The sequence below is a fragment of the Hoplias malabaricus genome, chromosome 14 (genome assembly GCF_029633855.1).
Source record: "Hoplias malabaricus isolate fHopMal1 chromosome 14, fHopMal1.hap1, whole genome shotgun sequence".
Classification (NCBI taxonomy): domain Eukaryota; kingdom Metazoa; phylum Chordata; class Actinopteri; order Characiformes; family Erythrinidae; genus Hoplias; species Hoplias malabaricus.
Genome location: NC_089813.1, coordinates 8,824,423 through 8,847,872, shown reverse-complemented (window position 1 = coordinate 8,847,872; position 23,450 = coordinate 8,824,423). Strand labels below are relative to the sequence as shown.

The 23,450-nt window shown below is 41.7% G+C and overlaps 1 protein-coding gene across 3 annotated transcripts in view; it reads left to right on the top strand.

Annotated features, from left to right (window-relative positions):
• Positions 1-7,941: 7,941 nt before the first annotated feature.
• sorbs3 (sorbin and SH3 domain containing 3) overlaps positions 7,942-23,450 on the top strand; it is a 53,308-nt gene continuing 37,799 nt past the window's right edge. For all 3 annotated transcript variants that reach the window (XM_066643801.1, XM_066643800.1, XM_066643799.1), the window contains exon 1: positions 7,942-8,092. The gene's annotated coding sequence lies outside the window, so the exon portion shown is untranslated. The remainder of the gene's footprint in view (positions 8,093-23,450) is intronic.

Genomic DNA, 23,450 nt, shown 5'->3' with positions numbered 1-23,450 from the left:
CCTGGGCTTTAGAGAAAGGGCTTCATGCTCAGTTGAATCCAGTTAAATGCTCTTGTAAATTTTCATTGTAATATATGGTTTTATTCCAGAGGTTCTCCAGAGGTTGTGGACTGTAATTGCAGACGTAGTTAGGGACGAATGCTGGTTGGCAGCTGATTAGCAGCACTGGAAATGTAATGGAGTCTCGCTGATGGAGCTTGAGGGGCCACTAAACCACGATACCAATCTGGAGCTGGACTTGGAAAAAGTGAGGAGAGAGTGTGTGATGCCGTCCAGCTATGTGTGTGTGTGTGTGTGTGTGTGTATGAGCGTTCCATTATAAAATCACAAAGACAGTATTTTATTGCTTGCAATACCTTTACCCACATTTTAAACAGTCGAATTAATAATGATTTGAAATGTGCATATAATATATTATCTTTATATAACCATTTGTACGTGTACTGTGTCCTTTAGGAGTTTTATTGTGTAAGTGGAAAGTTCATAGGTGAAATGATCTCAGACTCTATGAGGTTCACAGTATTCTTGGTCCTTGTTCTGCTGTGATTCTGAGTGATTTAATGTGGAATACTCCATTGTAAAGAAAGTTAATGGGTCACGATATTTACACATGGTAAGTAAATAAGTACGTAAATAAATAAATAAATAAGGGCAGCATGGTGGCGCAGCAGGTAGTGTTGCAGTCACAGAGCTCCAGGGGCCTGGAGGTTGTTGGTTCGATTCCCGCTCCGGGTGACTGTCTGTGAGGAGTGTGGTGTGTTCTCCCTGTGTCTGTGTGGGTTTCCTCCGGGTGACTGTCTGTGAGGAGTGTGGTGTGTTCTCCCTGTGTCTGCGTGGGTTTCCTCCGGGTGACTGTCTGTGAGGAGTGTGGTGTGTTCTCCCTGTGTCTGCGTGGGTTTCCTCCGGGTGACTGTCTGTGAGGAGTGTGGTGTGTTCTCCCTGTGTCTGCGTGGGTTTCCTCCGGGTGACTGTCTGTGAGGAGTGTGGTGTGTTCTCCCTGTGTCTGCGTGGGTTTCCTCCGGGTGACTGTCTGTGAGGAGTGTGGTGTGTTCTCCCTGTGTCTGTGTGGGTTTCCTCCGGGTGACTGTCTGTGAGGAGTGTGGTGTGTTCTCCCTGTGTCTGCGTGGGTTTCCTCCGGGTGACTTTCTGTGTGGTGTGTTCTCCCTGTGTTCTCCCTTATCTTGTATCTACACTCTCTTTCCGTTCTCTCAGCTCCACTGACCAGGAACACTTTGTAGTTCTACAATTACAGACCGTAGTCCAACTTTCCCCATTTCACGCTACTTTTTAATGGTCAGGATCCCCACAGAGCAGCTATGATTTTGGTGCTGGATCATTCTGAACACTGCAGAGACACTGATGTTGTTGGTACCAGGGGATCAGACACAGCAATGTTGCTGAGCAGGGTGAAATTAGGATAAGAAAGTATGCAGAGAAACAGGTGGACTACAGTTGGGAATTGTAGAACTACAAGGTGCTCGTGTATGGTCAGTGGAGCTGATAAAACGGAAAATGAATTTAGATTAAAAAAAGTAGAGTACCTATGAAACTGATGCTACAAGCACAACATTTCAGTGGGCTGTATGTCCAAGTCATTATTGGTGATTATCTTAAACATATCTGAGTCTGTAGGGTGGGTTCAGACAGAACTCATACACAATGGTGAGGCTTACCCCCAGCTGCAGATCAAATGTTGTGAGGGGGAAATACATTCATTTGTTCTCTTCATACTAAAACACAAGAGGGCGTTGGCTCTGAGAACACTCTGGAGTTTCTATTATTTCCAGCTGTGTGTGTGTGTGTGTGAGTGTGTGTGTGTAACGGATGGAAACTATTATAGAGCCCCCAACTCGTTAGGCACTGAGAGGTGTGTGCTTCTAGTTTGTGTGGGAGCAGTGCATGGACACACACACAGGCTGAGTCACTGAATCAAAGTAGACGCCCCCTACCGAAAACAGAGCGCTCTCTCTCTCTCTCTCTCTCTCTATCTCTTTCTTTTTCTTTCTCCTCCCATTCTACAACAGCCTCATCTCCTAGTAAGTAACACTTTCTGTCCTCCCACCTCACATTTCTCCAGATCACACATTTAACTCGTGGATTTTGCTAGCACATCTAATGGCTAACACATGTTCTTTAAATGGCAGTGTCTCTGTACCATGGGTTTGGGGGTGAACTAGTTTGTTTTGACTGCTCTGGTGGTCATTACCTTGTGTTGTGGTGGTGGGTACACTAATTAGTTGTGGCTGTTTATGTGGTTCACTAGTTTGTTTTGGCTGTTTTGTTCATTTATATTAAATTATCGTAATACCGTAATTAACGTGCTCTAAATATCCTGTTCAGGTAGTAAAAGAGCTTTTTCTTTTTTTTTTTTGAGGGTTGATTTGGCTCATTTTGGCTTTTCGGTGGTCTGGGTTTATTTATTTATTCAAATTTTTGGGTAATTTTTGGCCTATAAAGACTTGGCTGTTGTGCAGCGCTCTCTATCCTCATTCATGATCATTAGATCATTGTTTCTTGCCTCAATGGTTCACCTGTACCTTTTATTTCGCTTGGTAGATGTTCTTACCATTGTATTCATATCACAGAGGTAGCTGAATGCAGAGTTAAGAGTCTTGCCCAAGGAAAGAATATCTCTAAACCGTGAGAAGTGTCTGCCTCAGTCAGCAATGTAGAGGACAGCAGTGCTGCCTTCTGTTTGTGTACAGTTTCAATGAAGAGGTCTTTGTATGCAGTCCTTATTTAATTTTCACTAATAATAATTCATCTTCAGTCTGATTAACAATGCAAATCAAAGCTTCAGTGTCCCAGCAGAAAACCTAGGATGTGTAATTAGTACCATATGAAACTGCACAATTGTTCAGAGATGTTTCAGAATCCAGACAGAAACCAGCAGCTTCTCCACAACACTCTTCCATTCACTGGTTCTGTTTCACATAGAACACAATGCAACTACTCAGAAAAACAGCAGCACTCTCAGAGCACAGTGAACAGAGCTGGTGTCCCAGCGGAGAAGCTAATACGCTAAATATGCTGTTCTAGGAATCCAGAGAATCAGGCTCAACAACCAGAAAAATGCACATAACGATAGCTCAGAAGAATGAATGCAAACCCTGTTAACCGATACTGGAACTGTCACCATTGCTGTGGTAGAGAGAGCAGAGAGAGGTGCGTTGATTAGTTTGAGAATGTAAAATGGAGGTAACTGAAAGTTAGGTTTAGGCTAATGTTAATGGTATAGCTTGGCGTTCTGCCATGTCACAGCCAGCATTGTTGTCCACCATGCTACACCAATCTCAGTTTGCATACACATGCTAATTAGCATGAAGATGCTAATTCACCCACACGTTTTTTTCATTCAAGATTTCCCATTTAATGCTGTGGGGGAAAATGCTTTGCTTAGCTGTCACTTTTGAACTGATACCAGATACAAGAACATTTTAGAGTTTGTTCTTTGGTTTTAATGTGTTTATAAACCAAAACAGGAGTCAGATAAACAGCCCAAACCAAACTAGCTATCTAACTAGCTAGCTCTCTAGCAGTAATTACACATACCAGGTATGAATCCCTCTGCTCTTTTAGCAAAACATTCTGTCCTGGGATCCATTTACAGTGCTGCATTTTATACAGATTTATAGCAGCATAGTCATCACGTTGCTAAAAGTAAATATTTGACAGGGTGGTTAACCAAACTCTTTCTTACGTAACACGGGCCATGCCTGGAGTGTGGCTCTCTTGTGGGCAGTGGCTCACCCTCAGTCACAGCAGACTGGGACTTGATTGTGGTGATATTTTAGTAGTGATGTAATCCATGGCATTTTCTGTTTTGTTTATCTCTTTGTGAATCTGCCGAATACCTTCACTTAGGTTTCCCAGAAACTTTGACTGACATTGGCGTGGCCTAGTCGACAACATTGCTTTCCACATGTTTTCCACATTGCAGACTGGGATTTGGACTCCCATCTTATGCAGAAACACAACAGTATGTCAGTAAGAGTCCTTGAGCAAGACTCCTAAGATGCCATTAATGTAGAGTATGAAACGCTGACGGGCAAAGGAGAGTCTTTTGTTGTTTACTATTCAAACTCACCAGGGAGCCTGTGCTTGTTTTCTGAGGTAATGTTAGCATTAGCAAAACAGTGTTAAATCTGAAATATACATGTTTTTACAGCCTGCCTGTATCCCTTCGCAATTAATGGATTTGAAAAATGATGTCTCTTAGTTCAGTGGAGCTGAGACTGGCAGGAAAGACGATGTGCTCTCAGCGGGAAACTGAGACTGGACCAGCTCCAGCTAACCTCTCCAATACTGCCCTCCCTGTTTTCACTCGACCCCCCTCTTTCCTCTCATTCATCACTTTTCCCATCACTGGTACTGTCACTATCTCCTCTACTTACACTTCCAGGAGTTTGGCAGATGTTCTTATCTAGACTTACATTTAGAATCATGTTACAGACGAGGGCAAGTGCAGTGTCATGAGACTTGACTAAAGACTTTTTATCACTGTAGAGAGGTGTTTGTGCTTCACTCATCCCTCTGTACTCCTACTCTGCTATTCTTCAATTAACCCCCTATTCATCCTCTTTCTCTCCTCCCTCTCTTCTCCGCTCTGCTCTCCTTTCGTCATTCATTATTTTTTCTCTCCCACACACGGTCTGTCCTCCCAAACATGACTCATAGTAACCCTCTTCTCTTCTCTTCTCTTCTCTTCTCTTCTCTTCTCTTCTCTTCTCTTCTCATCTATTCGCATCTAGTGGTATCTTTTCTTTCTGTTTGCTCTTTTTGAGTTTCACTTCTCTCTTATTTTTCCTTCCCTTAGTTTAAATAATCTCTGGGCAGACACTTCTTTCACCTCTCAGTGCACACACACACACACACACACACACAGTGTCAGGGTACACCACACTCGCCTGGTTTGCCTTCTGCCCAAACCGCTGAATTATTAAAAATCTGCTGACTCCTACAGAGCTACAGTTTGAAGCGCTATAATATTTTTCCTCACACAGCACTGTGAGAAAGTCAGAGAGCATCACTTATCAAATTTCTTGTTAAATTAAATATTATACAGGACATCATAAAATAAAGGACACCTAACAACCCTGCAAGGCTTATCACATTAATAAAAACAGCTTTTATTTCGATAGACAAGAATAAATTAAGCTCCAGACTCAGTTCAAATCTCCACTGTGAGAACACAACTCAACCCATCCACTCAGCACCATGGATCTGAAAGGATGTGGAGCTGTCTGTGATCAGTTTGACAATGTACACACACAAAAAAACCCAGAAAACAGCTTAGTAAATGTGTATTAATAAATGAAGGGTGGCCTGTCCTACACTGGAACAGTACTGGACACAAATGTATACAGAGTAGAAGTGGAAGACTAGAGTCAATAAGTGTACTACATTTCTCAACACACACCTCTGTAAAGACAGCAAACCTAGTGTGTGTGTGTACAAGGAATATATTACAGTGTGGGGACCAAAACCAGTTCACACACTGTGTTGGTCTGAATGAGGAATGAAGCCACCTGAGCTCCGAGTTACGTAACAATTTTCTCACGTATCGTTCACATGGCGACTCTGTCTGTGGGAGCTTTACCTTGTGGGAAGGTCTGTATCCTAGCAACCGCTGCAACAATTCCTCCAGCCTCGACCAGAAAGAGTCCTGTTGACTTCATTTCCGACCCCTGCTCATTTTGGTTTGTTTTCTCGTCAAATTCTTTGGCCAAACTGGAAAGGCGTGTTGTCAATGAGCCATAGCTGATGACATGATGCACTGGTAGAATGCATAACACCTCCGAGCTATTTCTGTAAATTCCAGCCTTAACACCACAGTCCAAACACTGGATTTCTAACGTCGTAAAATTAAATAAAAATTAGATTTTTATCCAGCGATTTGTAGCCCATTCCTCTTGGTTTTAGTGAATTCAGTTATTTAAGATGCACCTAGTGTGGACACCATCTTTAAATGTGCAAGATTGATCTGAAAAAGCATCAACGAGAGAGATTTAAAGTCCCACAGCATTGATTCAGCATCAGTGCCTGAACTCATCAATATTCTCACAGCAATGTTCCAGCTTTCTCAGAAAAATACATGACACCACACATCTTTCACAGATTTTTATGTGTTTGGTCACTGTTCGTCCACGCTAGGTTGACAACAACAAATCAGTGTTCTGATTGGTTAAACAAACCTCGCGATCTGATTGGTCCGTCCTATAGGTCCATCGTTTGTCTTTCAAAACAGGGTCATGAATCCGCAACTGCAAAAAGAGATTCACACAAGCAGCAGCGAAGGTGAATGTATGGATTTTTTCCACCACATTCAAAAACGCTACATCACATTTGAAACCTTTAAAATGTTTGCTCTTGCACATTCTAAGCCGTTTGAGAAGGTACTGATTCACACGTTGTTGCTCGGGCACAGTTACAAATTCGGTTACATTTGTGACTATTGTTTTACAAGCTCAAAATCTTTTTGACCCTTTTTTGACTCCATAATAACTGAGCACAAGTTTGTAATACGATCCATTGAGGCAAATGAAAGGTTGCACTGAAATGAAATTCCAAAACATCCACAGGTCCTCCTGCTCCTCAAGTTGAGTTTGAGTTGTCACATGGCTTTCCTCCCACTGTCTTCTGGAGTTGCTTGTTTGGCTGGAAGTTAATTTCATGTGTCTTAGCCAGCAGTGTTATCAAAACTGCTTATCAACCTACTACACCCAGCCAAGTAAGATGTGGTCCAGCTAGCGCTACAGCTAAAGCCTTGAAGAGTCTTCTCAGAGTTTCTGCAGTGAAATGTGATCTCATCACATATAGGGAGGCGTTTCCTCATGTCTTTTTAACCCCTTACAAACTATGGGAATTACTGTTTAATTAATCTTGACGCTTATATATGGTAAATACTAGGAACCTTACAGCAGCTGCCAGAAAGCTAATATACATCATATATTGTTGGTAAATATGAGCTCCTTACTGCTATTTAAGCAAGTCTCAGACCCACAGGGAAGTCAATATTAACACCATGGAACCAACAAAGAATCTGCTTTGTGTACAAACCATATGTTATACATGTGGGCGACCCACTCTATGGAGCATAAAATGATTCTTTCTGAGATTGCGAAGCAGTTTGTGTTTTCGTCTCATAAATAAATATGGTCTGGTGCTTTTGGTGGTAAGTATGACTGATTGTTCCCTGTCCAGGAGAACAACCCTTAATACTGTGTGCAACAGACTGTATCTAAATAGGAATATGAGGTTGAACATGTATGGTCACGCAGGACTAATGATTGCAGAAGGGATTGGTGATCTATTGTATGCAGCTTGAATGGCTTTGTAACATGCAACTCCTTTATGAGGGATGCCTTTACTTGCAGAAAGGCGTAATCTCAGGCTGTATTCATGGCTTATGTATAAGCACAGAGCTGACCGCCGTGTACAGCTCAGTGTGAACTGAGGGATTGTGCTTTGAACCATAATAGAAAAGATGACTGGGATGGTGTCAGTCCTTCTGCTGACTCACGCTTGGCCTTGTTGTTGAAAATCTCAACTTAGCTCATGAGAGACTGTGACAGAATGGAGGCAGGGGTGGAGAAGTGAAGGAGTGGAGCGGAGGTTACAGGAGGGTGGAGGCAGTTTTGTATTTGACTTCCCTTGCCTTTAACCCCTCGCTGTGAAGTGGCACCTTATTAACACAAAAGGGCTCGCCGCCTATTCACTCTCTTGTGGCGAGCCGGCCAGGAGTGGACGTCCTCGTTACCGTGGCAACCCCCCTGACAACTGGAAGTCCTTGCCAGGCGGAGCAAAGTGGGAGGGGCTTGGAGAGGAGTTTGAGGAAAAGTTACTCTATCAGGGGAGTGAAGAGAGTTTAAGTAGAGAGAGTAAAAGACAGGGAGGGAGGGAGAGAGAGAGAGAGAGAAGTCAGGCAGTGAGACAGAGCAAGGTACAGCAGAGAAAGTGAGAAAGACAGAGACAGAGAGAGTGAAAGAGGAGGGAGAGCAGAGACGGAGAAACAGAAGGCTCAAGCAGGTTGGACTTACAGACAGCTCTCTGGAGACAGTGTGTTTTCTTAAGGAATCTTTCATCTAAACCGGTGAGTTCACTTCTCTCTGTTACACTGAATGTCCAAAGGTATTCAGACACTTTGTCTAACCAGTGAACTGTTGCCCGGTTTGGATTAATCTCCAGAGAAAAGCTGTAAATCAAATGGGAAACTCTGGAGCAGACATACTTCAGCTTAAGTTCACCATGCCCAGTGCCAAGCGTTGGCCAGAGGGTTATAAAGCCACACTGCACTGGGCTGTGGTGCAATGGAACCCTTGCATGTGATCCAGAACTTGCCGTAGCAATCTACCATCAGTCCTCTCCCCAGAATTATGTTCCCTCATTAAAGATATTGAAGATGTACCCTTGAGGAACCCATTCCACAAACGTGAGGGGTATTACCACAGTGACATTGTCTCTGGGTGTGTTCAGAACTAAAAGGTTACACACTTTCCCCTAGAGTCACACTCCTGACTTTTAATGCCCTGGTTTGTGACTGACTTTGGGGTGATTTGCATAGTGGGAAAGATCTCTGATTTGCTTAAAAGAGGAACAAGCCTCTCAGTGGAGTCACTGTACTCTGGTTCTACAATAAGGTTGGTATCCAAAGTGTGTCCAGATGACCACTAATGAGATGACCATCCAGTGGAATGACTAAAGACTTTTCCTGTAACAGAAGATCCAAGCCAGGAACCACTCAGAAACATTTCTTTTGAAGTTTACGTGGTAAATATGACGCCATTACAGTGGAATATAAAGTACGTATGATGTTGTTTGAGTGACGAGATGCTACAAGTTTATGAAAGTCTTGGTAGAGAGGCAGATCACAGATATTCCTGCACTTTTAGCCTTGTTTTCTTTGGTCAGGAGGACTTTAAACTGAGTTCTTGGGTCACTTCAGGGCAGTTGTTTGGAGGATTTATGACTGGTCCACTTTTACCCGTGATTCTTTAATCAGGATGGGCTTTAGATTGAGGTTCGTTGTCGTTTTTAGACCCAGTGATTGGTGGAACCCGGTCAAATTGAACCCAAGGGCTGCATATTAAGTTCTGTGGTCCACTTGGTGTAAGTATTGTTGGTGTAAAAAAGCTTGGTGGAACTACGCTTGGTCAATTTTAGCCTTGTTTTTCTTGAAGAAATCTTCAAAGACTTCTTTCCCGCTGTGTTGGGTCCCCTTCAGTGGCCCTGGCTGACTGTAAAATCTATGCTTGTGAGTCTTTTTCTTCCCAGAATTATTTGGTGCAGTAGGCGTAGTTAACAAAATGAAAGAGAGGTTATAAACCTGAAAAGGTCAGAGTTTAATCTCATTGCATATTTCCTGCCTTTTTTAAACGTCTGTCTCACCTCGGGCAGTTTGGTAAATGTGACCAGTGGACGCTGGTGTCAAGTCCATTAGCCTGTATGAGCTAGACGAAGGAATGAGAAGGGTGTGTGTGTGTGTGTGTGTGACCACCGGGCCTCATCTATCACTTAAACTAAGCAGCATTAGGAAGATTTCAGCAGCATATACTGATCTCTCTGATAATCTGTAAAATGTGATGTTCTCATGCAGGATGTGTGTGTGTGTGTGTTTTTGAGAGACAAGAGGTTTTCTGAATTCTAACAAGTTGTCCATATGCCTATACTTAGCAAGGATTAATTTCACTAAGATATAGATGACCAGCAAAACAGCTAAATTAAAAAAGTATGTTATATCTTGTGCAGCAGGTAGTGTCACAGTCACACTACAGGGACTTGAAGGTTGTGGGTTCGATTCCCACTCCGGGTGACTGTCTGTGAGGAGTGTGGTGTATTCTCCCTGTGTCTGCGTGGGTTTCCTCCGGGTGACTGTCTGTGAGGAGTGTGGTGTGTTCTCCCTGTGTCTGCGTGGGTTTCCTCCGGGTGACTGTCTGTGAGGAGTGTGGTGTGTTCTCCCTGTGTCTGCGTGGGTTTCCTCCGGGTGACTGTCTGTGAGGAGTGTGGTGTGTTCTCCCTGTGTCTGCGTGGATTTCCTTCGGGTGACTGTCTGTGAGGAGTGTGGTGTGTTCTGCCTGTGTCTGCGTGGGTTTCCTCCGCCTTGCGCCCAATGATTCAAGGTAGGCTCTGGACCCACCGCGACCCTGAACTGGATAAGGGTTACAGATAATGGATGAATGTTGTATCATCCATATCATGTGTAATTTCTAGGAAATATATTATCTGTATTTAAAAAAATCATGTTAAATTTATAGAGGAGGGGAAACCTCTTCACACACTGTAAAAACAGAAACAACAACAAAAAATTCAATTCTTCTTCCTGTAAAGGACAGTCATTATACTGCCCCCTACTGGTATCATCAAAGACTCTGTAATAAATTCTGAACTACATTTTAATTATAGCTGTCCCTGTGTGGGAAGTGACAACATCCAAATCTCATGTGAACTGCACTTTACATAAACAATGTACAATAAAACTGATAAATAGTGTTTCCTAATTCTTGTGGTCAAAATAATGGAACGCTCCTCTAAATGACATCTGTGGTTTCTTACGACACTGGCAGTAGAGAGCTTGTATCTTAAGTATAATTAAGCTTTTGAAAGTTGACAGTTGTGTGCCAGGTGGTTAACTGCCCTAAAAATGACCACAGAACACAATAAAACCTCAACCACAAATTTGCATCAATATCACTGATATATGACAGACCTCCCACTCGAAACCCAACTGAAACAAGTCCTCTGAGGATACTGAAGGAAGGAAGTGTTCAACCCACGTTGGCAACCATTCAGGATGACTTCAGGTCTGTTTATCTTGAGTAATTACTCACTATAAATTGCTCAAAACATGTATACCAACATTCCAAACAGTCTTGAAATTGCACACGAAAACCCAACTCTTGGTTAACTCTTGCCTTGTGTTGTCTTGTCAGTGGGAATGCGTATGTAAGTGTGTTGCCGTTCTAAAAATGGACCCCTGCTTCTGTAGACTTTATATTGTTTTCGTTTCCTCTGTCACCTGAAATATAGCCTTTCAAGACATTTTCATGGTCTAGGGTTTGCTTCTAGTTTGGCACTGGAGCTATGTGTCTAACTGACAAGCAGCAGAAGCTCAGACCCTAGCAATTAGCGTTGTAAAAACTGCAGGCCTGAATCACCCCACACTGGTCTCAGCTCTTGTGAAGCTCTTAAGTAATCTCAGATACGCCTGTGGTTTCCAACATGATACACCCCTAAAAATGTAATCGGTTCCTAAGGGTGTTGTGCGTAATAAACTTGAACCATCTCAGCATCCAGCCCACTGTAAAATTACCACATGCTGAGCAAGTGTCTAGTGGGTTGTATTTGCTACATAACCTGTTTGCATCAGATGGTCGTTGTTTCCCAGCTCAAGGCGACATAAGCCTGGAATGTCATGGAGATAAGAATAATATGAAGAGTCCGTTGCTTCGTTTGGTACATATCAGTAGTTAATCATTCATTCATCCTTTTTCAATAACTGCCTCATCTTGTTCAGGGTCATGTATCTGGAGCCTACGTGGAATTGTTGAGTAGAAGACAGGAACACACCCTGGACGGGGAGCTAGTCCATCACAGGTCATGACACGTTCACGTCTTTTGCACCGCTAGTCCACCTACCAACATGTGTTTTTTGATTGCTGGAGGACAACTGAGCAATCAGAGGAAACCCGCACAGACACAGGGAGGACACACCACACTCCTCACAGACAGTGAGAGAACAACAGGGGATAGTTTGAACCCACAACCCCAGGACCCTGGAGATATGTGGCAGTAACACCTGCCGCAGCACCATGCTGTTAACAGTAGTTAATTTCACTTATAATATTCTCAACAGAGGAGGGAGAAAAACACCACCATGACAGGTCCAGATGGAAATAACTTCTCTGAATAGCACCTGTGCAAGAGGAAATTACTCAAGGAAACTCATGTAAATTTAATCCCATCCATTTGGCTAAAGGCATGTTGTTATCTATCTTGCTAGCTATGTTAGCCTCATTGCTCCAGTATAAAACAAAAGAGCAAACAGACATTTTATGTTGTATGTCCACTCCCCAAATGTAGTTTATTGGTTAAGATGTGTTTAGTGTCCAAATATTGCTTCTATATTTTTATGTATTCGCATTAGCAGACCCAGACAGAAGTAAAATCACTGAGGAACACTTGTAGAGTTGGAAAATATGATACAAACCTTGAAACCTATGTTTCATTCTTTTGTTTTGAGGCAAGTGTGTGATGAAGTACTAGCTTCTAGCTACATTACAGTGCAAAAATAATAAAGCAAACTTGACTACATGATGTAAGAGGATACTATATATATTTATTTGCTATATCACTTATACGTTATTCTAGGACTATGGCAGATCCCATTAGCAACAAGCAGTTATAATACATATAATACAAATGTGAGCAAGGACAAGCAGGTGTTTTGAAACACAGAGATATATAGGACAATCACCTTAACATGATCCCAGCCCATTGACGAAGGGCGTCTGGCTCCTGGCTATCAGACGGTATGAGGTATGTCTGCTCCCCTGAGCAGAACACCGAACCATACATGGAGCTGAGATGGGCCTGGCTCTGATTAATGTGTGTGTCCTTTAATAACGGCTGATTGTAAGCAGACACAGGGCCTTGTATGGCCTCTGCTTGTGTTGCTGTTGCCTGCCTGAGCCAAAGTAAAACAAGGGGAGTGTGTGAATGCATGTGTGTAACGTGGAGGTGGAAAGAGAGATGGGGATTACGGTGTTAGAAAAAGAAAGGGAGTGTAGGGAAGTGAGAGACAAGAGGAACTGGAAGGACGGAGAGGTCGATTTTAAAGAAATGTGTATGGAATCACAGTGGTTTTTCCTATCTAGAGAGGAGGGTCAAGTGTTTTCCGGTCTAGAGAGGTGGCCCACAGATGAGAAACTGAAACGTAGTTAGTCTTGCTTCATAATGCTGGTCTTACAAAAGGCTGCAATATGCAAATGAGCCCTTTAATTACAAATCGATGTACACCACACACTCAAAAGTTTGTAAACGTATCCATTCATCCTTCATTCATTCATCTTCTGTAACTGCTTCATCCTGATCAGGATTGAGGTGGGTCTGGGGCCTACCCAAAAACATGAATGAGACAGGAACAGACTCTAGTTCGTCACATGGCATCACACATTCACCAGTTTATTCACAAAGCTGATCCCCACACCAACATGCATTTTACTGCACTTGGAGGAAACCCACATAGACACAGGGAAAACACACCCATCACCTAACATACAGCAACTTCATGGGATTAATTCAAGAACCCGGATTAATGGAGCTGGGTGGCATCGACACAACACGCAGCTTCTCTCCACTTTTTCAGTCAATAGTATAAACAGGCTTGCTGCAGTAACCACCTCTACTTGTGAAAGGATCCAGATGGGGTTCCTCCTTCCCTTCATTTGCCAAGAAAAGTAGGAAACATCTTGAGTGCTTCAGATATTGCCTCAGACAACGGGTGTGAATTAAATCATTTTCACTGTTGGTCTGAAACTAATATCTACTTCTGGGTGCAAAGGTTTGAGGACCTTGTCATTTTTATCAAATTTCTCTGGAGCTCAACACATTTGAAGGAGAACACTAAGGACACAGGGACATGTTCCATCATGTTTTTTATTTTTGTATTTCACAACCAAGTTATGTTTAACTTACGTTAAGTAAAACCATCTCTTTATAACTCTAGCTTTTGTAATATCACTGTGCTAGAACCATCCAGAATGAGAAAGTGTCAGGGCCCTGTACTAACATATGCTTCACTAACGTGCTTTCTTCCTTTTAAGGAGCATTTTTAAACAGTAGTTTATATCTCCTGATCTATTTGGACAAACCAGATGATTCATCTGGCTCATCCTTTTCCAGCCCCACAAACAAAACAGCCCATGTTTAGGATGTTTTCCAAATACCGCAGAAGATGGACTGAGATGCAAGTTGGAGTTTGTCTAACCATATGATGGAGGTTACTGGGGACAACTCATCTGAACTTGAATCCAACAGATCAGAAAACACATGTCCATTCATAATTTCTTCTGAAATCAAGGGTATAAATAGGTATTTAGCTCCTATTTTTGTTATTATCTGGGATAATTTACACTAGATGTTAGAGCATTGCTGAGTATTTGATGGCACTCAGCTATAACTGAGATGTTGGGAGATTATTTTTTTGGTTAAAAATGCCACTCCACTCATCACAAATCTATTCGATATAACACAATTACTCCAGAGAACACAGTTCCAGATTCTAATATTGGGGTTGTATACCCCGCTCTGTCACACTTGGCATTGTGACCATAGACTCATGTGCGACTGCTCCACAGTCTGAAATCTTTGAATATTTAATGTGAACTAGCCGGTTAATATAGTGGTTAATAAGTGACAAAAACCAACTATTGTAGCTAGTTCTGTAGTTTTTTTTAATGCTAAAACTATAACGTGTGGACACTAAGACCACTGCAATGTCCTAAATGTCCTGGTGGACCTAGTGTTAACACAATTATATTGGTAACATTTGGCAAGCTAGCTTTAGCCGTAGCCTCAAACAGAGCTAGGCTAATGTTATGAGTTAGCACAGTGTTTTGTTGGTGGTCCATGTTGGTGGTCGGCAGTTTTGGCAACAAAAAAAAAGGGAAGTAAGAGATGAACTTTTTGTAGTTTTCACTCATTTACCACCCAGAAGGAGGCTTCCTCATTCTGTTCCACTGAGAAAAGTCTTGGGGTTAAATAAGAACAATGCTCACTCTTCCTTGAGTTTGCTTGCTATTATAGTAAAGGTCACCAGGCTCCATTTGACTTGGTTCTCCCCGCAGAATGGACAGACAAAGACTAATGGTCATAAAGAGTGTCTTTTTAGCTTTGTTATTGTTAGCTATTGTTGCTAACTCAATGTGTAGAGCAGCTAGCCTGGAAGGCTATTCATTTTAGGTTAGCACAATAGAACCGGGCTGAGAACAGACGTCAAATAGACAAATGAACTGCCCCATTCCCTGTGTGACAGGCTAAAGGGACATTTTTTTTAATATCTGCACACTTCATTTGTTGGGTTGTAAACACAGTCAATAAAAGTGGTTTGATGTGAAAAGGTCCATTGAGGAATACCTTACTAAACTGGATTTCTTTATCGAGATGGTGATAGGAACAAAGTATTGCATGTGGTAAGTCATAAGGCTGTAAACATTTTGTTTACTGTCCAGCATAAACAGGTAGCATAGCAACTGGCTTCAGTAATAACTTTTAGTGTTAGATGCCTGGCTTCTTGGCTTCTATAACCAGTACTTTGAAAAGCTACAGGGAATATGTCACTTGTAAACCACATAATGACCATTAAACTATCTGGAAAACTTTAAAAATGGTTAAAATTCAGTTTAATTTTGAGCTCACACCACAATATATCTTAGTTTAGTCAAGTCAATGAGTTGTAAAAAGGTGTGAGTGAAAAGATATACTATGTGTTGTGTTTGTGTAAAACTTGTCTGACATCAGACTCACCTTCTAAAACTAAGCATAAAAACTTTCAACCATTAGCATTTATTTCACCACAGATAATGGAGATGACTGGAGGGCAGCAGTTTACTTTTATAGACTTGTGACCATAAAAGTGCCTGTAAAAATCAACGTAAGCTTAAAACATGTGACTCAGTGTTATATAAAAGGAGTTGTCTATCTGTGTACTTCAGCAGTTACCTCCCAGTTAATGATAAGAGCCTTAGTTGGAGTTTCTCAGGAACTAAATGCTTGTGATGTTATTGTTCATTAATCTATCGTTGGTCATGTTCCCACAGCTCTGACTCAGACTACATATCCCATCAGCACCTGGGTGATGTTGTAATGTGTGTCACTGTGATGAAGTTGGGTATTTTTATGGGGTTTTGGAACAAAGGCAGTTATCTATTTAAAGGAATTATCCCAGTGAGTTGGGATTTGGGATGGTGTTGTAATCTTGTCCTAAAAAACTCCCTTTAACCCAAACCATCTGCACTGGAAATGTGGAAACACTGATGGTGGAGGATGTAGACACATGATGTAATTTAGCTTCGGGTTATTTCCTTTGAAGCTTACTTGATACCACTGACCTTAACCCTTAGGAATACAATTATCATTTTGCTGTACTATACAAGGGGCGGCACGGGGGCGCAGGAGGTCACACAGTCACACAGCTCCAGGGACCTGGAGGTTGTGGGTTCGATTCCCGCTCCGGGTGACTGTCTGTGAGGAGTTGGTGTGTTCTCCCTGTGTCTGCGTGGGTTTCCTCCCACAGTCCAAAAACACACATTGGTAGGTGGATTGGCAACTCAAAAGTGTCTGTAGGTGTGTAAGTGAATGTGTGAGTGTGTGTTGCCCTGTGAAGGACTGGCGCCCCCTCCAGGGTGTATTCCTGCCTTGCGCCCAATGATTCCAGGTAGGCTCTGGACCCACCGCGACCCTGAACTGGATAAGGGTTACAGATAATGAATGAATGAATGAATGAATGAAGATAATAAGGTGAACCATTTTCTGTAAATATAACAAAATCATGCTGATGCTTCAATCACTTGAAATAAAGAGAACGCAGTCTCTGTCATTGCTACACAGGGCTCAGCACTGCAGAAACTGCACTATGTAACTATTGGGGGAAGGTGGGCTTGGAAATGGCGTTCTCAAGGCTAGGAGATAATATATCAATGCTATATGCAAAGGGAATTCATTACTGAACTGGCTGTCTATCAAGGTTTTTACATGAGCGGAAATCTTGAGGTGACCCGCCCAAGCTCAGGGTCTGTCCAGAACAAACTTGTCCTTTTTTTTGTTCGATTTTGTTTTTTAAATTTCACAGCATCACTACTTTCCTGAAGACGACTTCTGTAAATTTGTGTTTGTGAAATCCCATTGGCCAATGGCAGGATTCAGGATAGTGTGTCACTGCGTCCACACACCAGACAGAACACAGTGTTAATGTAAATGGGCTTCATGTTTACAGAGAACAGAAATTAAACAGAGGAAAGGTGTGACATATCAGGTCATCCTGTCCTTTTGTGAGATCATGTCTGGTGTCGTCTAACCTATGGCAACCACTGACCTTTTTTAGACTCCACATTTGAATAAACTTGGCATTGAAGGTTAAAGACAAGACTGCAGAGCCCAGGAACTCTGGGTTTTAGCTCCGAGGTTTGTGTTTGTTTTGGGTTGTTTTGTTTCACAGTGTGTGGGTTGGTAAGCTCCAGATCCCCAAACTAATGGGCTCATGCACTGAAAAAGTGATTTAAGGTAAAAATAACATGTCCCCTTTACACCATTTTTCAGCAGGGTTTCAACTGGTGGATTTTAAGATTTTGGAAAAATTTGGAACATGAAAAAATGCAATAACATTTGCACAGGCTGCGTTTTATATTTTAAACATTTTCTACTATATTTACTTTAGCAGTTAATAGTCACAGTAATAGGAGTAAATCTTATCTGACTCTAAACCACAAATTTGCCACAGGCTTGGTTCATTTGATTAAACACACACACACACACACACACAGATGTATGAAGTTGTTGACCCCCTCAGGACTCTGGTTCATTAAACTCAGCTGAACTCATGGTCTCAGTTGGACCTGTTTTCTCAGTGCTGTTTGTGTATTTGAGGTCTCTGTAAGTCTCTGATGTTACAGACAGAACTAAAGAGTCCATAAAACCAGACCTAATTAAGCCTGACTTAACCCACAACAGACTTCCTGTGCTCTCCTCTCTTTTGTAGGATGTAGGTTTAATGAGATTAGAATGAGATGAAGATTGAGAATGTCTGGGATGCTGAGAGAAGTCTTCAGGTAACGATTACCCAGAGAGTAACGTGATCCTGCTTTAAACACAGACTGCATGAAATATAAAGGAAACTAAAAGAGCTTGTGGGTGAATTTGTTTCAGATTTCACTGTAAACTCTCTGAATACTAACATAATAGGATTAGTCAGGTGTAGTGTTCTCCTCCAAGCGTGTTAAGCTCCAAAACATGTTGTGTTAGGAGGTTTTTGCTGTCTTTGAAAACAGTGTGATAGCTGATTTCACTTGTTTCAAAGGAAGTATGACACACATGACATAGCTAGTGGGTGGAATTCGCAGTGAGGACAAAATTGGGTCAGCTTGAGATCTGAGTACATCAAGAGTATACAGTTACAAGACGACATACGCACTGACACAACCCCATGCTCAAACGTTTTCAAACATTTTTAATCCTTTTTTATTAATTCTTGAATTTGTGGTTTTGTGAGTAGGTTTCATTTAGGAGCTGCAGTCAAGGAAAAAAAGTATTTGAGAAGCTTATTTTACCTGATTCAAGTTGTTTATAATCAGAGCTCTGTAAAGTCAAGACTCACTCACTCACTCGTGTTTAGCAGGGCTGAGATCTCCTCCACAATGGGGTGTCATTATCAGTCGAATAGTTTTCAATGTTTCATAGGTGCAGTGATCTTCATCAGGAGGGGGTGCCAGTCCTTCACAGGGCAACACACACTCACATGTTTACTCACAACTATGGATTTAAGTCGCCAATTCACCTACCAACGTGTGCTGTTGGACTGTGGAAGGAACCCGAAGCCCTGGATGAAACCTGCGCAGATACAGGGAGAACCACACCAAACTCCACACACACAGTCACTCAGATCGGGGCTTGAACCCACAACCCCAGGACCCTGGAGCTGTGTGACAGTCTGCCTATATTTAATTAAAATTTGAAAATATATGAGCTGTTACACTTTGTGAGCTGCATCTGCCTCATATTTAAAGTGAAACCCAGAACCCAGAGTGAAACCAAACATGTCTTCGCTGACTATTTAGAACTAGAAGGAAATAATTTTAGAAAATAAACTTAGTTTTTTGGCTGAATGTATCATTTTAACCACAGTTTAAAACTGAAATCACACGCAGGTTGTTTCTGTCCTCCTCAGCTTTGCTCACACTGTGAAGAACAATCCTTAAACTGTGTATTGTAGAGCTTCAAAGCTACTCTCCCAAGAAGTGCAGGACAGTAAAGTGTCCGTGGCGGAGTTCAGGGAGACGTGTCTGATATCGATGCCAAGTTTACAGCTCTGCGACATTCCCGAGACCACTGTTCCACATCAGGCCAGGAAATATCTGGACAACCCCCACCACTAGAGCTCCATTTAGGGCTCTGCAGGATAAATAAGGGGCAGGAGGTTTAGATGATGCTGTACACAAGAACGTCCAGAATCGAGAACTGGACTCTAAAATGTCCTTAAATGTGAATATCTGGCCAGGTCTGCTCCTTCTTTCCGTAGATAAAAGACAAAACCACTGAATGAATAAGATGGAGTTAGATGTATGACTAATAGGACAATTAAACATGGCCTGTCAAAAGTTTGGTGACACATATCCTTTCTAAATGTGAGCAGTTTGGTGGTTCCTGCTTTACCTTTCTACTAATGATGAAAATTCAGAGATTTTACTTATTTAACTAATTAATAGTTAACTAATCCATTCCTAGCGGCATCCAATTTCACATAAAGAAGTTTAGTATTTAGGTCTAGATGCTGATTAACAGCTGTAAATTGAAGAAAACCCCTCTGCTGGTGTGTTTCTGTTGGGATAGAGCTCTAGATGAAAGTATGTGATAACATACTGTGGGGGTGTTGGAAGATAAACACAGCTAAAGGCCTGGAGTATTCTCCTCTGGGATTTCTGTACATTTTTTTCTGGCTCCGTTATCGGACGGAAGTCTGACCATATTAGGCTCAGTTTCTGCTCTGTCTCCTTCTGCTTATAAGCTAACTGTAGGCTTCCTTCTGGACGTGCACACACTCTCTCTCTCTCTCTCTCTCTCTCTCTCTCTATCTATCTATCTATCTATCTATCTATCTATCTATCACTTACCACTCACTCTCCCTGTTTCTTTCTTCCACTATTTTCATCTTTCTTTCTCTTGCTCTGACTCCTTTTCTCTCTCCCTCCCTCTCTTTGACTTATCTCTCCATTTCTGTTTAACTGTTCCAGCCTCTACTAGTCTTCCACCACCCGTTTCTTTGTCTTTAGTTTACAGCTAGTCCACCATCCCTTATTTTCATTCCTCTATTTTAATATTTTTCAACTCTCTGACTAATCTCCCTATCATCTGTATCTCTCTCTCTCTCTCTCTCTGTACTCATTAAGGTAATGGAGGTCTGAAGGAGCCAGGCGTCCTGCGCTCCAGGCCAAACAACACTCCTTGGCTTTTTAAGGCCTGAAATGGCAGTAGAGGAGCTGCTGGGATTGTGTTGTTTTTATGGAGCCAGATTTTTGGTTTTCTCAGAGGCTCTGTTCAGAGGAGGAGGTGGAGGAGGAGGAGGTCACTGTGAAAGATGTTTTCTTGGGGAGGGAGTACACTCTTTTCTTTCATTCTTTTGCACTTATTAGACTACCAAATAAAGCAATGTTCTTTATGATACACGACCATTCAAATCAAGTACATCAAATACAAAAGCTTTCTTGATGTATCTGTTCTGTGATCTGAAGTGCCTTTTTTTGCTATTGTGTTATTAGCATGAATAGCTACAGTGTCTGAGACTACGGGCTCTGGTCAGTTACCCTTTAGAGTGCTGAATGCATTTGACTTGTAAAGAAAGACAGACAAGGGTCATGTGTTTGTGACGTTATTTAAAGTGGGGAAGGAAGACTTCAGACCTGTAACATTAGCAAAAAAAAAATGAATAAGATGATGATACGGGTTGTGTCTCAATTTAAAACATTGTTAGTGGCTAACATATGCTGTATATTATCATTTGAAACAAATACTTTGCTTTAAAACAATGTGCTCTATATTTAAGCTAACACGTTAGCCACAAACTAGCATCTTTTATTGTGTTTGAATTGTGTAGGAATAACAGTATTTTTGAGCACCATCACAAACACCATTGAGGGGATTGTTTTCTTGAATTGTTGCTAAAGGGAGGTCAGAAATTCGGCGCTATGGAATGGCACTAGCCCTAATCTAACTTGCATACACACTAGCCACACGCTAACACTCTATGTTATGTATGCTAACGGCTAAGTTTTTGTGGTTATACAGTATAAGGTCTTCAGTGGGAATTACAGGCCGCTTCTGTTTATGTTTAAGTTGGACACTGAGGGGTTTTTATGTGAAATATGAGTCTGGAATAAAGGGGCTTGCTAACACAAATTACACACACAGACACACCCACAAACCCTCACCCACCCCCACACATACATGCATGTATATAAGAGACATTATTATGTACACACAATAAGACTAGAGGCCCACATTCACTAACATGAACATGAATAATTGCACTGTGTACAACACACGTACACACAACTTCTTTTATGTTATGTAATGGGGCTCATTCAGGCTTATTCCACTTTCGAGAGAGAGAGAGAGAGAGAGAGAGAGAGAGAACGAAGATGAAACATGGGAAAGAATTGAAGATCGACAACAACAGAATAAAAGAGGGGAAAGTAGACAAAGAAAATAAAAAAATGGGCTGAACTAGAAAGAAGAAAAAGAGAGACATTGCGAAACAAATAGAGGGACAGAAGGGGAAAATAAAAGGACAGAATAAAAGAGAGAGAGAGTAAAAATGAGGGGTTTTAACCTGTGTGTGTGGGAATGGAGAGTGTGTTGAATTGACTGACCACAGTCCCCTTAATGTTCAGCCCACATGGAAAACACATCTGCATTCTCGGACTCCATACCGCTTGGATAAACGGCCAGCAAAGAGAGCTGACCTCAGTGGAAAACCCTTCTGGCGGTCTTGCATTGTAGGATACCTGACAGGTTACTATGGCAACTATTGAGAAGTTGAGAAATCTGACTTTAGCCTGACATTTGACTGTGTATTTATTTTACTTCTGATTTTGAGCTACTGTTCTTAAACATCCGCATTTTGTTCACTTTACTGCATTCATAACCTCACAGACATAATGAATAATTCGTTGTCTCATTTCGTTGTCTGTAATTCAAGTAAATAATTAAGTAGCCTTATAGAATCTAAGTGAACCAGGTCAAATGCTTCACCTTATTCAGGGTCATGGCGTGTCCGAAGCCTTCCCAGAATCAGTGGATGCAAGGCTAGAACACACACTGGACAGGGCACCAATCCATCACAAGGCATTGTACACTCATTCAATCGCTCACACATTTGGACATTTCTTGCAAGTTTACCTACCAAAAAGTGTTTGGGCCGTGGGAGGAAACCCGGACACATCGGGAAAACACACCAAACGCCTCACAGACAGTGACCCGAGGCAGGTTTTGAACCCAGGACCCTGATACCCTGGAGCTGTGTGCAGTGCTGCCCTGCCGCCCTACCGGATCAAACACAACTCTTATTTATCAGATATCTAATTATTTAGTCAGTTGATTCATCAATTTACAAAGAACAGTCAAGAGGACAGTTGTCCTAAACTCAAATATTGTTTTACTTACACTAAACTTCCAGTGGTTCTCCCCCAGTTTTAATGAAGTCATGGATTTGACGCATGAGTCATGTGTGTCTCTGTTTGACTGGACACTGCTATGGTAACAGGCTGATGATGACCATTGCAGTTACTTAAAATGTGTAATTCTGGGTTTGTAGCTACAACAACTGGAACAGAATGGTGGAACAATTCTTAAGAACAGTGGTCAAGAACACATCTCATGACGTTTAGTGATACAAAATTATGTACAGAGTACGTAACCTAAGACCTTTGCCCTTTTGATTGCCTTACACTTAGCAGAACTTTCTGGAAGTGGTCTCATGATGCAATTATGAGTTATAAAAGTCCTGCTTTACAGTAAATGACTTCTTTGTGGTCATCAAAATGGAGCAAAATTTTTTTGCAAGGATGATACACATGTACAGTCCAATGAATGTCTTAATAAAATAGAAATTGTAGATTCTATGCCACAATTTACACAACTTATGAAAACACTCATATAGTGCTATTACCAGTAGCTTATAAAGATAACACACACATTTTCAACCCTCAAAAATGTAGCATAATACTTCAAAAGTGCTATGCTAATGTTGCTAGCCAACACTATTTGTCACTAAAATGTTTGTAAAGGCTCCTTTAAAGTTATATCCTAAGTTTTTATTCATTTTCATAGACTCCGGTACGTCATGTATAATTACTACATGGGCTGAGAGAAATTAGTTGGAATGTAGTGACTGTTCACAGACAGTGACTGTTATCCTGTAAGGTTTGATAGCAACGTTAGCCTCGTAGCTTCATTTAAAACTAACAATGTTTAGTTACAAAGTGCTTCTGAGACGGAAAGGGGAAATTAGTTTTGCTTGTTTTTAAGCATTTGTGGTAATCTATGTGGTGAATTTTCTGCCCTGCCTTTGTTTAATGGATACACCTCGGTTCAGTATGTGTTCAGTATGTGTTGTGTTTGGGACATTTTTATTCTGGCCAAGCAGTATGACTGAGTTTGGTGACCAGCTAAACCAGCACCAGACC